Source organism: Crinia signifera, chromosome 4 (assembly GCF_055691185.1).
Source record: "Crinia signifera chromosome 4, ASM5569118v1, whole genome shotgun sequence".
In the NCBI taxonomy this organism is placed as follows: Eukaryota; Metazoa; Chordata; class Amphibia; order Anura; family Myobatrachidae; genus Crinia; species Crinia signifera.
The window spans coordinates 95525620-95538316 of record NC_139220.1 but is presented as its reverse complement, the minus strand read 5'-3'; the positions used below and the strand labels follow the sequence as shown (position 1 = coordinate 95538316).

Below are 12697 nucleotides of genomic sequence, written 5' to 3'. Positions count from 1 at the left end.
CATGGTTTGCAAATGTCAATATTTGGCTGCCTGAAAGCACAGTCTCCTGTCATATTAACATTATTACTGCCACTGTCTGTATCTAGCTATTATAGAACTTGGGATATAAATCAGAGGAAAGCCAGTTTTTTCGACAGGCCTCCCGCGTGAAACTTTACATGCCTTCTATAATGCTGAGCGCATACAATAGTCAGCAGTGTAGCTAGGTGCCACTGTGCCCGGAGCAAGGGCATGATTTGTAGTAGGCGGGGCTCTTCCGCGGCAAAAAGGGGGGATGGCCTAACATTATACCACACACCGTAATGCCCACTGCACATTTTAGCGAACTTTGTAATGCCAATTACACATAAGGCCACACCTGATGCCAATTACGTACTATATAACAAACTGTAATGCCCATTACATACTATATAACTTTCAGGTGGTGGCTGCCAGCTCCCTCCTGCGGGGATAGCTGCCGGGGTTCAGCACGTGCTGCATGGTTATAGCGACGTCCTCTCCTTACAAGCAACGCAATCTTCGTCACCTCAACACAGTGCAGGACACATGTGCTAAGGCATGCTGTCTCCTCACACTGGGTGCGCTGACTCACTAAAGGTGCGCTGTTACACAACTGACACAATGGGCCTTATTCTAGTTGAGTCGGATGGCTCCGAATGCGGACGGATGGCCGATGGTTGGTGTTTGCGCACGTGTGGAGGCGTATGTGCACATGTGCGAACGCCTCACACGTACGAACACGGCGTGAGTTCCGTACAGAAAATTATCATATGGAACCATCCGATCAGGGGGTGTAGAGGGACATGAAGGGCTGTTTAGGCTCATTACCATATGTGTACGCCCTGCGTTTCATGGGCGTTCCCATGAAAACGATGGGCGTACGCATGGTAATGCGGCCGTGATGCACGTGTGGGGGGGCGGACAACTGACATAGCCGGATGTCAGCTGCCCGCCCATATGCCTGCTTTCATTTGGAAAAATGTCCGTGTGGTCTGGAGCACTTGGTGCTGCCTGACCACTAGGTCCATCATTCGATGGTCGGCGACCATCAGAGGATGGGGGAGGTTTCCACAGATAGGGGAGGTGTTCACATGAAACATCTGCTCGCGGTCCGCATTTGGACGGTGTGAGTGATCCATACGGTAGACAAATACACATCCGTCCAATTCACGGCACCTCACCTCCACACCTGGCTCCAGAACCAGGACTTCTGCTGCCTGCATGTCCGAGGCTGCGGCTGGGAGCAGGTGCAGTATAGGCAGCCTGGGAGCAGTACAGAAGGACGAGCCTGTGACTGGGAGCACACGCAGCCACAGCACAGACAGCTGAGTGAGCCGACTGCGGCACAGGTAGTACAGTAGTACAGTACAGCCAAGCACACAACAGACAGAGCGTGTCACTTCCACCTCAGTCCGCAGCCCCCCATTGCGCCGGCTCCCCCCCGGGCAGAGTGGGAAGCGGGGGAGCGGGCAGCATGGCCCTGGCGCCCTTTGATGGCTCGGTGCCCGGAGCTTGTGCTCCGCCCTACCGACGCCCCTGACAATAGCTTTCACAATTTGGGAAGATGTATTAACCACTTGAGTGGTATGCCCGGAGATTTTCCGGGCTCAGCTGCGCTGCCGCAGCGGGCTGTCCCAGAAAATCTCCGGGCATACCACTATTATACAATAGGTGCGCGCCAGTGGTGTCCAGGTGTGCACCACTGGCGCAGCACCTCTACAGCACACCCCGTCACCAACTCCAGTACCTTTGCTCCGGCGATCGATACGCCGGAGCTTCCCTGACCCGCCCGCCAGCCAGCCCATCACTCATTTTACAGTGATGTCGGCGGCAGGCTCGGGTATGGTCGGCCAGGCTCGGAGGGACTCGGGAGCGCTCAGGCACCCGAGTCCTCCCGAGCCGTGAACATCCCCCAGTCTGCCGCCGACGTCACTGCTGAATGTGACAGGCAGCATAGGCTGGGGTGAGAGCAGCAGCAGGGAAGCTCCGGAGTACTAACGCCGGAGCGGAGGCAAGGGAGGGGGGTCGGCTTCCAGCTTTCTGTGGTGGGTTTTGCTGGGGCAGGACAAACCTGCCCTGGTAGGTTTGTCCTGTTGCAGCAAAACCCCCCACTCAAGGGGTTAATCCTTGACAAGTGATAAAGTATAAAGTGATAATGCAGAAGCCAATCAGACCCTAACTGGCACAGTTCAGACTGGGTTTGAAAAATGGCCATTATGGGTACATGGCTGCTGTGTTATTACCTTCAACTTTATCGCTTCTCTAGGCCTTTGAGTTTCAAATTAAATTGTCAAAATAGGTGTGGAAATTGCCAGGCAAACATGATTATTGATAATGACCTGGAATGTTTACCTTATATAGGAAATAGTAGCTTTCACATCACACTTTTAAAACGGTATATTGCCGTTTTTTTGCCTTTTAAAACGTTTAAGGCTGCAGTGTGAAAGTGTCATAGTTGAAATACCATTTAAAGTTAACTGGTATTTCAACACGTTTAAAAAGCAGAGTCCTACCCGTTTTAAAGCCAGTTCAGAGCCGTTTTTTGTGCTGTCTGAATGGCACTGAAATGGTATTTAGTAAAAAATAAAGGTTAGAGCACTGTGATAGGCTGTCCCTTGTCTTGTGTCCGTTCCCTGAACCAGGAAATAAGCTGTGGGTAGAAACGTGTTCAGAGGTTAAACGGCTTGACTGGTGATGTGAATGGTACTTAAACGGTATTTTTAAATGGTAATCTGCTGCAATATGAACACTAGACCCGTTTAAAATACCATTTAAAATTACAGTTTTTCAAAACGTTTCAAAATGTTTTATGTGATGTGAAAGCTACAATAGGGTGAAATGTAATAGAGAGATTCAGAAAGTGAGAGATTTGGTAAGAAACTGGAGAGTTTTTTTAAAGCTGCAATCATTTAGACTTCAAAATCACTGACCAAATCTCTCACTTATAGGCCTTTATTCAGATCTGATTGCAGTACAAATTTGTTTGGAAAATGGGCAAAACCATGTGCACTGCAGGTGGGGCAGATGTAACAGAGAGACTAGATTTGTCTGAGTTATTTTGTTTCTGTGCAGGGTAAATACTGGCTGCATTATTTTGACACTGCAATTTAGATTTCAGTTTCAACACACCCCACCCAAATTTAACTCAGTGACCATATTGCCAGCGATAAGTCTACTGTGTGTACACAGCTTTAGGTATTTCAGCTGAGATATTTGATACACAGAACATTCATGGTACTAGTAATTTCCTGGGTCCAGGTCTGATGAAGGGGTCCATTGTGGCCCCCGTTAACTGGCAGCAGCTATTCTCACCCCATCATATGCTGCTGTGTTCTAGGCTGCAGTGTTGCCATGGAGGTACTTAAAGTTGTATTTTTCTGTATACTATTCTAAGGATGCATAGCCACGCCTCCCATAATTAGGCCACACACCCTGAAAACTATCTTGGCCCGTCCAGGCTCTATACTGCCTTGGAGGCACAGGGCCTTTTTCTACTTCACTCTTTCTGACAAAATCCTTCTTAGATGGGCAAAACCCTGTGCATTGCAGGGGGCAGATGTAACTTGTGCAGAGAGAATTAGATTTGGGTGAGTTATTTTGTTTCTATGCAGGGCAAATACTGGCTGCTTTATTTTTACACTGCAATATAGATCTCACTTTGAAGTAAAACCCCACCCAAATCTATTTCTCTCTGAACAAGTTAAATCTGCCCCACCTGCAGTGCACATTGTTTTGTCCATCTAAGAAGGATTTTGTCAGAAAGAGTGAACTAGAATAAGGCCCACAGTGTGTTCCCCAGATTTACTGCACTGTATAATCTGGAAACCACACAAATCAATAGGTTACTGGAAATGTTAAGCACATGACAAATAGAAGAGGACTGCTGCCACAATATCACTGTAACCATACACAGTGCTTTATATAAGTGCAATGAAGCCCAATTTTCCCAAATTCAAATATAATTTAAAACAATAGAAATGCTGCTATAGTAACCCACAAAGATGATGCTTTTTTGGCCATCCATTCAGTCATTATTGCTGATCTTCTCCAAAGATACTGCTCAGTTTAGTTTCATTTCTGACCTAAATTAATCACTACAGCAGGTGCTTGAGGCACACTAATACCATGTTCTCACTGCCCAGTCTCAACAACCCGGCATTTACCAGCATTTAAATTTGCTGGGTCTTTCACTGTACAGAAAATTACTGGGTGAAGCACGTCGACCCGGTAATTTTCCTTTCAACACTGTTTTTGTGTGTGTGTGACAACCTGGGTCAACATTCCCGGGTCTTCAACCCGTTTAAAAACCAGTGTTGGAAACCTGGGAATGTCATCTCGGGTTGTCCTGTTCACACTAAAAAAAAAAACATGTTGAAAGGCAATTTACAATGTCGACATGCATGACCCATAATTTTCTTGGCAGTGAGAATGTGATATTAGTGGGTATTCAATTGGTCCAGTTAGCTGAAAAAAACTGGACTAATTCAACCCATTGACTATTCAATTGTGGGACGTTTTTAAATTTGTTTTTGCCTTTTCACTTTTTTGGGGGTCAAAAAAGCATCGGCAAAAAATGACTAAATACCTGCAATGGCTGCAATTTCACCAAAAACACCTGGATCGGCACATGTCTTTCAACCCTGTTGAATTTTTAGTCTAGGCAAAAAATCTGCACAATTTGACCTAACAAAGCAGCGAAAAAAATCAGCACCAATTGAATACCCCTCTAAAAAGTACATTTTCTACAAAAAAAAAAGTTGATGTTGTCCTTAGTAACCAGATTCTGTCTATCATTTCCTAGGATGCAATAGAGAAATGATAGGCACAATTGGATTGATTGCTATGGGCAACATTGTCTTTTTTAGGAGCTTTATTACACTGCACCTCAAACAGTCCAGGTTGTAGTGATATGCAGGATTGAGCAAAGTTTTATCAATTAGTACCTCAGTTATTTTGATTTAACTATCTGTGCTGAAGTTTGGAAATCAGGAAAACCTGCACTGTAATGGTGGGTACACACTACACAAATCTGATTAGCAATAATGATATGCGTGATAGTGATATCATTAACGATATCATCATGCATATCGTTCAGTGTGTATCCACTATATTGCTAAGGCGCACGGATCGTTAACGATAACCCATATAGTCTGAACATGCAGTCCAATCGGACAATATTGTCAGTGACTGCATGTTTGACAGGAGGTCACTAAATGATATTGTTAACAATATCATTCATTGTTTACCCAGGGGGCTTCGTTTTTGTGGCGCTGCCGATATTGTTAATGATATCAGCGGTACTGCGTATCGTACAGTGCAGGAGTGGCTAAACCTGTCCGCAAGATCTACCAACAGTTCATGTTTTTTGGGCAGCCTGTGGATCTATAGGAATGAATGCAGCATGATTACAATGTGACAGTTAGTAATGACTACAGCTGTGCTCCAGCTAAGTGGTCTGGAAAACGTGGACCATTGGTAGATCTCGAGGACTGGTTTGGCTAGCCCTGGTATAGGGTGTATGGGGCTTTAGTGTGCATTGAGGACTGGGTTTGGGAATTTTGCTCTGAAACAGTTTTATTATATGCTGACATTTTGTGAATAATATTTATTGAATTGCTAGAGGTTTGCTTCTTTCCTGAGGTGCAACATGAAGATGTACTACGGTACAGGGCCCAAGGACTACCAACTTTGAGCTATTATGCTCTCAGCAAAGAACACTACTGAAAATATTCCCTCTCCATCCCTCTAACTCATGTAAATAGTTCCATTCATCCAATGAAATCTCATATCTTGCACAGTACAGTAGGTCCATTCCATTGCATCCACACTTGGCAATGAATGCTCATGGATTGATGAACTCCCACCATTGGCCACTTTCAACTCCAGTGTCCCCAGAAACACAACTGTGCGGACTGGCAGATGCACACACTTCCCAATAAACCCATAAGAACACATAAGTGTGCAAGCAAATCCCAAAAGCGCTTTACCAATGTGGCTCTCTGCTTTTTGTGGTTCTTACGTGACCTTTTCCCATTGTGATTGTTTGTGTAATGGCTGCAGTTGCAGCAGGACCGAAAATACATGACTTATCTCGGCCTTCTCTATATAGCTCAGTAATATACAGACCATACTGTAATTACAGCAGACCCCTCTCTTCACTGCAAACCACATGCACGCTGTCATTCATTTTTCTGCTAAAACATTAGCAGACCTTCTGTCACTGCAGCCATTTTATACACCAGTATTTTCTTTCATACCAGCTCTTTTCTTATCATTATCTGTACAGGACAGAGATGTCCGCCAATAAAATATGTATAAATAGCATTGCACATGACCAGAAAATAAATTGATTTCAACTCCCCCGAGACCCTGTGTCTTGCAGACGGGAATGAAGGTGAGGCCCAGCCCGAATACTACAATTACTGGAACCATTTTCAATTAAATAAATGGAAGCAAATGTACAAAGCAGATAATACAGGTTTAACAGATGGTTTAACATAGGATACATTTAGCCATTCTGAACTAATCCTCCAAATACATCATGCTATGTTAGCCTGTCATTATACACAAGTCTCTCCATCATAAGATGCCTATAGCACAGATTTCCTGTGCAGTGATGACAATGAGATATGCAGCCTTGCAACGAAATGAAGAATAAAGGCAGAAAGCACTCACCATGTTGAGGTCTGGCGGAGATGAAATCTGAGCAGCCTGAATGCTGATTCCATTTTGCTGCTGCTGCTGCTGCAGACTGTACGAGGAGCACATCAGCAGCTGTGCCTGGGATGATGCTGAGGATGTCAGACTGCCTCCCCTCCCTCCTCCTTCTAGAGAGGCAGAACAGCAATGAGCTCATGGAGCCTGTAACTGCAAGTTCCCTCCCTCAGTTCCTATGGAAACTAGGCTGCTATCACAATGGAAGGTTGCTGTGTAGGTGCTCACACTCTCATTCAGAGCTACAACACCATGTTGTCAATGTGCTCCTGAGCTTTCCAAGTACTACAAGGGGAGAACACCGATGTGGCTGTTGTATTGTCATGTATGATACATTGTTTCTGTTGACATTCCAGTGTGCAAGACAAGGATCTAGAGTGCAGTGTCACCTTCAGGTGAATGTTGCTGCATAGCAAACTGGTGATGCTGAATCCCATGACATTGCAGGAATATACTACAGGTAAATAGTGAGAACATAGCTAGTGCAGAGTCACCCCATGTATTCGAGGGTGTGGATTCAAAGGTCTACAGTATCTAGGTCGACAGCCAAGACCGACATGTACTATGTTCACACTGGTCAACATGAGCAAGGTCGACATTGATAAAACAAACAAAATGTCAACTTTGAAAAGGTTGACACAGGAAAAGGCTGACGTGCATTTTTCACTTTTTTTTTGCGTGGCTGTCCACATGGTCCCCTAATTAGTGTAGCCTTCCCTCACCATGCATTGGGCCAGGTACCTCAATGCGCCAGGCACACTTTACCTTTCCCAATTGGAGTCCACATGGATGTTAAAATATGAAGAAAATTGTGAAAAACTCAAGTTGACATTTTCACGTTGCCTCAGTGCATGTCAACCTTTTGTCAATGTTGACGCATCGCATGTCGACCTTTTGGTGTCCACCTATTGACTGTCGACCTATACACTATATACCCATCATCTGGATACGGTATGCGCTGTGTCTGTGTGCACTAATGTATAAGTCAGTACAATGCTTCTTGCAGCCAGCCAGGCATCATGTTGTACTGTGTGTGCTTTGTATTTTAACCATATTTTATGTTACCTCTTGGTGTGGAGTAGTTATACAAACATGAAAAGCCTAATGGAATTAAATCAGGGTTGCCGACCCTCCCGGAATTTCCGGGAGTCTCCCGAAAATTGGGTCCCCCTCCCGGCCCCCGGAAGGGTGGGCAACCCTCCCGGATTCAGGGGGGACCCCCGCTGTCCCCCGGATCGCGGCATTAAAATGCCGCAATCCTCGGGTCTCAGAGGAGGGGGCGGAGCTAAAATGACACAATCGTGTCATTTTAGCCCCGCCCCCTCCACGGAGATCCCTGAATTAGCTGGTTTAACATCATGGGGCGCGGGCTTAGTGACGTCACACTTAAGCCCCGCCCCTGAGCTACTGCAGAAACTCTCCTCTCCGGGCTTCTCCTGGAAAGGAGAATAATAAAGTCGGCAACCCTGAATTAAATAGGTTAATATGAAGAGATGGAGGAGCCTAAAATTAACTAGTTGGATGATATTAATAAAAACTAATGAATAGTTATGTCATCAAACACCCACCTCTTTGGCCTTGCTTGTCACAGTATCTCATTGGGCCTGATTCAGAACTGTATGCTAGGCTGCATGTAATAGCAACCTGGAGGGGATACGGTCATTGGGTCACTACCAAGTAGGTCGACACCACTAGGTCAACATGCAGAGAGGTCGAAATGAGTTTAGGTCGACATAAGTTTAGGTCAACATGATATTAGGTCGACATACAGTAAGGTTGACAAGACTTTAGGTCGACATGGTTTAGGTCAACAGGGTCATTAGGTCAACATGGGTTATATTATTATTATTATTATTATTATTATTTTATTTATAAGGCGCCACAAGTATTTCGCAGCGCCGTACAAAGGAACAATACAGGGAAACTTGGCATAACATTGAATAAATAACAAGAATACAGTACAAATAAAGAGCGCCACAGTTCAATACACATTACAGCTTAAATATAAGTAGTGAGGACTCAATCAACATACAACAAGAGGCTAGAGGCCAATGATGGAGATGGGTATGCAGACGAAGATGGTCCCTGAGGGGATCCGGTCATTTGGTCTACTGCATTATGGTCGACAGTCATTAGGTCGAATCCATTAGGTCGACATGCTAAAAGGTCGACATGACTCTAGGTCGACATGGGAAAAGGTCGACATGATTCTAGTTCGAAAGGTCATTAGTTCGACAGGTCATTAGTTCGACAAGGTCATTAGTTCGACATTGTCTATGTCGACATTCACAAGGTCGACATGGAGTTTTTCACTGTTTTTTGAGCCAACATGTGCCGACAGGCGGTATTTCATGCCCTACCATCCACTAGGGCGTGGTGGGAGAATAAAATAGTGTGCCGAGCGTAGCGAGGCACCGTGCCCGACGCATCGCGAGCGCAGCGAGCGATGCGAGGGGATGCAGTGCACTTTAAACTGTGTCCATGTCGACTGTGTTGACATTCAGGTAAAAAAACAGTGAAAAACCCCATGTCGACCTTGTGAATGTCGACATAGACAATTTCGAACTAATGACCTTGTCGAACTAATGACCTGTCGAACTAATGACCTTTCGACCTAGAATCATGTCGACCTTTTCCCATGTCGACCTAGAGTCATGTCGACCTTTTAGCATGTCGACCTAATGGATTCGACCTAATGACTTTCGACCATAATGCAATAGACCAAATGATCCCAACCCTCACTGAGTGTTTGAGTATGGGAAAGCTGTGAGTGAAATGTGAAGAGAAGAGGGCTTTGACAACAGGAGGGAAGAGGGCCCTGCTCGGAGGAGCTTACAATCTAGTAGGAAGGGGAGACCATACCTCCCAACTTGTGGCCGGAGGAAATAGGGACACTCGCGCGGCGAAGCCGTGCGAGCGCCCGAAAAGGGGGCGGGGCGTATGCAAATGAGGGCGCGGCTTATGCTAATTAGCCGCAACCTCATTTTCATACGAGAATAGACGCTGTGCGCATGCGCACAGCGTCTATTCTACTAGATTGGGGGGTCTCCCAACTGTCACCCCCCGCAGCGGGACAATGCCTGCCGCGGGTGGGACAGCGGGACAGTACCCGAAAATCGGGACTGTCCCTCTAAAATCGTGACAGTTGGGAGGTATGGGAGACAGACAGATTACAAGAGGTGCAAGCAAGTGGGTGGTGGCTAGACAGCAGGATGTAAACAGGCAAGGGGTCGGAGAACCAGCTGGTTTATGCAGTGGAAGGGTACGCTTTGATGAAAAGGTGAGTTTTCAGTGCCCGTTTGAAGATTTGCAAGGTCGGGGAGAGTCTAATGGAGCGAGGGAGTGCGTTCCACTGAAGGGGTGCAGCACTGGCAAAGTCCTGTACTCTAGCATGGGAAGCAGTGATCAGGGTGGAGGAGAGACGACAGTTGTCGGCCGACCGTAGATGGCAGGAGGGTGTATGAGATGAGGTTAGAGATATATGGAGCAATGGAATTAGAGATGGCCCTGTATGTGAGTGTGAGGTGTTTGAAGAGGATTGTGTTGGGAAATGGGAGCCAGTGCAGATTTTGTTGAAGGGGAGTGAAGGGGGTTAGGTCGACAGGGTCATTAGGTCGACATGGGTTAGGTCAACAGGGTCATTAAGTCGACATTGTTTTTTTTTTTACTACTTTTTGAGCCGGCATGTGCCGACAGGTGGTATTTCATGCCCTACCATCCACTAGGGCATGTTTGGAGAATAAAAATGAATCATGGCAAGTATAGCGAGCCATGCGAGGGGAGGCGGTGCTACGTTTCAGTGTCCATGTCGACACAACATTTGCCGACAGGCAGTATTTCATGCCCTACCATCCACTAGGGTGTGGTGGGAGAATAAAATAATGTGCCGAGCGTAACGAGGCACTGTGCCCAAAGCATGGTGAGCGCAGCGAGCCATGGGAGGGGACGCGGTGGTACCTTTTAGTGTTTATGTTGACTGTGTCGAGATAAGGGTAAAAAAAACTTGTTGACTTTTTCACTGTCGATCTAATGACCCTATCAAACTTACCCATGTCGAAATAATGGCCCTGTTGACCTTACCCCTGTTGACCTTGAGACCCTGTCAACCTAACCCATGTTGACCTACACTCCTGTCGACCTTCCTGCATGTTGACCTACACACATGTCGACCTAAATGCATGTCGACCTAATGGTGTTGACCTAATGACTGTCTAACAACTTACTGGTGACCAACTGATCCACACCCGCCTGGAGAACAGGTATACGCCACCTGGCCAAATGATCGATTTCTTCAGCCTTCGCTCTGAAAAGTCCATACTTACGTTTAAGATGCCCACATATTGCCGAGTTGGGGGCGGGCGCTTACGTCTTGTGACATCAGCCACCTACCCAGAGCAGGCATCACCCATGCCTGCATTCACAGGGGAACGCCCAGTGTTTTATGGGGATGCCAGTCTGCTGACCAACCCCTTCCCTCCCCTCACAGTGCGAACACTTTGGCGAGTGTGATACTAGCCGAAAGCATTCTCACAGGGGGTTTACACATTTGCAGTCTCCCCACCATCAAAAAGTGGTCCGAATTCGGGCCTGAACGAACGAGTCTGAATCGGCCCCTATGTCAGGGTGGCCTACCCTCCCAGATACCGGCATCCGCCCCGCATCTCCCCTGGGGCAGTGTTAATTTCACGGCTTTTCAGGAGATGGGCGGGGCTAACTGTGATAACTACATATGTGGGCTCGTGATGCCCTGCTGTATCTTCCCCATGTTAAATTCATGTACCCCGCGCGGAAAGGAGAGGGACTTGTGACTGGTAGCAGGACTTGATAAAGTTGTGGGGCTCGTGGAGGAAACGGGCAAGAGAGAGTGCGGGTGCCGGGGATATAAGAGAAGGGGCGGTTGGTCGGTGTGGCGCAGTGTCCGGGAGGAGAGTGGACTGGCAGAGCTACGCAGCCTAACAGCGTCGGACAGCGGTGCTGGGGAGAGAGGAAGGGACTTACCGTATACCCCTGCAAGCTTGGAGACGTCCTCTGGAGATAGGGGATGGCGAGAGCAGCAGCGTAACCTCCGTGCAGCTGGTCGGCGGCAGTGTCAGAGCTCAGGAACGGAGATCCCCCGGCCGAGGCGGCGCCATCTTGGAGACTTGGAGGCGGGCCGCGTCATCGTTGGAGGCGGGGATTCCCGGGAGGAGGCGGCGGTCAGTCGGACCTAAAGTACAATCGAGGCGGAGAGTGGTGAGTGCTAGTCCGGCCCCCATACAGCGCAAGCACCGCCCTGTTTCAGTGAACACACCCCGGGAGCCACCCCCAGCAGTATTAGTAGTGAAAGAGGGTGTGCCAACTCCCATTGATGGACAGCACACCCCTCATAGCCTGTGGGGAGTGACATCAGCTCCGCAACATAGCCAGAGCCATACCCAGGAGTGTAATCAGGCAGAGGGACACAGACAGCTGCGACGCCTCTCTGCACCCATTATTGAGGCCCAGCCTTCCACACAGGGGATTGCTCCGCCCCCCCCATAAGTCTTGCTGACAGTTGATAACTGACTCTCCCCTGGGCTACTAAGCCTTAGACCTCCTTGCTGCGCAATCTCACAGTGTTACTCCCCAGTATAATCTGTATCCAGAACCTGCCTACAGGATCATCTTAGTTTGTGAAACATCTAAATGAACTTTGTAATGGAAGTCATATAAATAAAGATTATACACTGCTTCACTAGGAATTAGAGAGGAGCGTAAGCCAGAAGTTAGTCCTCTCAGCCTATAGGCTGTCCTTAGGAGAAAGTAAAGTACTCCTCCGCTGGTAGTAGAAGGCTTGTCTAGTGGAATATATTGAATAGAAGAAAAGTGACATCTACCGGCCAGGGATTGTAAAAAGGGACAGTCAGACTATAGACCTGCTTGATGCTGGCATAGACGTATAGTGATATTGAGCTAAACCCGGCTTGCAAAATAGTCAGGGGACGCTTAAAGGAAAATACCCGCA

At 47.2% G+C, this 12697-nt stretch overlaps 1 protein-coding gene across 3 annotated transcripts in view; it reads right to left on the bottom strand.

Moving 5' to 3' along the window:
- JAKMIP2 (janus kinase and microtubule interacting protein 2) overlaps positions 1-6827 on the bottom strand; it is a 115811-nt gene extending 108984 nt beyond the window's left edge. For all 3 annotated transcript variants that reach the window (XM_083182004.1, XM_083182006.1, XM_083182005.1), the window contains exon 1: positions 6676-6827. The gene's annotated coding sequence lies outside the window, so the exon portion shown is untranslated. The remainder of the gene's footprint in view (positions 1-6675) is intronic.
- Between the last annotated feature and the right edge of the window lie 5870 nt (positions 6828-12697).